Source organism: Thalia democratica, chromosome 7 (genome assembly GCF_965202585.1).
Source record: "Thalia democratica chromosome 7, ktThaDemo2.hap1.1, whole genome shotgun sequence".
Classification (NCBI taxonomy): Eukaryota; Metazoa; Chordata; class Thaliacea; order Salpida; family Salpidae; genus Thalia; species Thalia democratica.
This window is the reverse complement of record NC_139171.1, coordinates 57,381,986-57,385,369: the sequence shown is the minus strand read 5'-3', so window position 1 is coordinate 57,385,369 and position 3,384 is coordinate 57,381,986.

The window sequence follows — 3,384 nt, the reverse complement described above, 5'->3', positions numbered from 1 at the left end:
TTACCTGAAACCAAACCAATTGCTGAAGAGAGTTCGCATCGAATTCAAGCACCTAAAGTCAAAAAATTCAATCAATATCTAATATCGCAAGTTGATTCCGAAGAAAAGACACCTTTACCTGAAACCAAACCAATTGCTGAAGAGAGTTCGCATCGAATTCAAGCACCTAAAGTCAAAAAATTCAATCAATATCTAATATCGCAAGTTGATTCCGAAGAAAAGACACCTTTACCTGAAACCAAACCAATTGCTGAAGAGAGTTCGCATCGAGTTCAAGCACCAAAAGTCGAAAATTTCAACATAAGTCCTTTGAACTTGTGAAAAGTTTGTTAAAACCATGCTGCTTTGATTTACTGATAAGATCCTAGAAAACATTTTACAATGTTTTGTATTACCGAAATTTATGAAGTGTATTCACACAATTGTAGTTATTTACTATTTTTACGTATATTTATCTATTTTATTCTAGTAAAAACCAAGTTTTAAGATTGCTTTTTTCTTTTTTTTTTAAATTCTTTAATACAACTATTGTTTTGTTTTAGCAATAAACTGTTGTTGAACCTTATTTCTTTTCGTTTTACTGATATTTTTTTTCTTAATAGAACATAAAACAAATTTAACTAAAATCTCAACATTGGCAGTAAAAGCTTTAGAAGTAATACTTAAAGCTAACTTTTTAGCTAACTTAGAACTAAAGTAGTTACTTTAATATAATTATATTTACATACAATTTTAGTAAATTGGAACTAACAAAATACTTATTTTCAAGAATAAAGACAACGATTAACAACATAAAAAATTAATAAAAAACACGAAAATTGTTTTTGAAGTCAATAAAGTTAAGTGTTATATTGTATATACAAAATAAATAAACAAACTTGCTGTCAATCTTTAATTAGTTAAATTGTAGTTTTAAAACAATTTTTTTTTAATGATAAAAGTTTAAGCTAATAATAATTTTAAAAGTTTGATAAAAATAATTTTTTTTGAATTAACTACTTCTAACTTTGAATTTTAATGACTTAGTGATTTTAGATGTTTATTATTATAATTTTTTTTGTCTAACAAAAACCAATAAGGCATAAAACTTCAATTTAATTTTCGAATAAGAACTTTTTTAATATAAAAGAAACTTTCTTTTTGATAGACTTATGATGTTGTTCAATTAAAATTCTTTTTTAAGGTTGTAAGAACAAGTTTTTGTATATCATTCTAACTAAACCTTATTTTAGTTAGTTACGTCTCTTAAGTTATTTGTATATTTTTTAAAATACATAAAAATTATTCCCGTTTAAAATAATTTTTTGACCTATTTTTACGTAAATAAAAATTTTGTTTTAAAATTAAATAAAAAAGCTTTTTATGATTCTAAAAGTTTTATAACTTATTGCACACTGTGCGTATTGACACCTAGCAAAGGGTGGTCAACAAAAGAAAATGTATATAAGTTGTGTTATTCGAATATAAAATAAAAACTAAAGCTAATTCTTGAGGGCATGGTAGTAGTATTCCGTTTATTTTAAATATTCAAGGTTATAATTGAGAAAACTAACGTTATATTGCATAAGTAAAGATAATAAATTAAAGATGACTCGCAAAAGTTTTAGTTTTATTTTGTATTCTGTAATAACTCAAACAACATAATTGCTTTGTAAAGTTTTTAAAATTAATTCCATGTTATTTTTATTTTTTATCATTCACAGCACACCTTCAAAGGTATTGTTGAAACTTTATTTAAGGTTTTAGAAAAACTTTAATATTTTTATTTAGCAGTAAGCTTATATTAAAGTTTGTGTTGCGCATAATTTCCTGTGTAAATGAGTTCTTTTTTTTTCTTAACTGTAAAGCTTACATTCAAAGATCTTTTCTAGTTTGTAAAACGAATAAAACAAAGATGCTTACAATACTTTGTCCTAGGACCTTCTGCACAAAAAAAAAACCTTTAAGTTATTAAATCATTTTAATCATTAAAGATATTTAAAGAATTTTTCAAAGTCAAACAACTTATTTATTTTTTGTTGCAGTAACAATATAAAATATTAATTTAAATACAATTTATTCAGAGTTTATATACAAATTTTTTTAAGTTTTTTGTTAAATTCTAATTTGACTCTGTAAGTTAAACTTAAGCTAGTAATTCTTATTTTCAATTAGTAAGCAAGTAGTAAGCTACTGACAAATAAAGTTTGTGTTGCGCGATTTCCTGTGTAAATGAGTGGGCTCGTTTTCTTAACTGTAAAGTTCACAGTTAAATAAAAACGTTTTTAAAGTTCTTTTATAGTTTGTTAAATTACAAAACAAAAGATACTTAAAATATTATATCCTAAATCCTTGTGCAAAAAAAAAACCTCGCGGTTATCGAACAGACAACACCATGAATAACTATTAACGTTTTGTCCAGGATATTTTATATAAAGCTTTAGTAGAATGGCAATTAAAAATTAAGTTTTTTAGTGGCTTTAAAAGAACACTCACTCTTTAAACACAATAAATTTCTAAAAAAATTTTTTCAATATTAATTTAAAAGGTTTAGTTTTATGATGTATTGTCTTTTTCAACTTAAAGAAAGTGCTAAAACAACATTGAAAAATAATTTTGAACTGTAAAACTGTTTATAAAAAAATGTTATTTTAAAACTTACAAAAGTACAAAATAACTTTAGAGTAGGAAACTACCACCCTAAACTAGAGAGAAGTTTAAAACCACAGATTAATTACTTCGATAATTCTATTTAAATTGACTTGTTCTAAAAGTAGCCCTTACATTATTTAAAAAGTATTTATAGTTATGTACACTTCAAAATATAATTTTTCTTTTATATTGTCTGAGAAACTAAATTAAATGCAATTCTTTAATTTTCTGTTATTATTCTTTTTTAAAGTTATAGTGTTTAAATATAGGTGTAAACGTTGAAAGTTATTTCAGGAAACTTTTAAAGCCTTGAATTTAATTTCTCGGACAATTTTTGCCGTAAAAAGCTTACTTTAAATCTTTATTGTTATCTAAAAGTCTTTACACTTAGATATAATAATGCTCTTTATAAATTAATTAAAAGGTATAGGATATGTATTAATAATTTTTTTTTTGTAAAATGGATTTTTATATGTTGATAACCTTCTTTTCAAAAGATTTTAATTACTCATTATTACTAATATTACAGTTATCAATTCTTAACTTGTATTATTGTATAAGCTGCATTTCACTGTTATAAGAAATAACTATTTAATCAAAAAATTTATTTAAAGAAACATTATCAATGTACACAGTAGTATAAACAGAAATATTTTTAAAATAAACAAAGTTTCAGTAAACACCTAGACTGTTTTATAATTTAATATTTTAACATTACATATAGTTTTTAACTAATTTTTGTAAGATTTAATA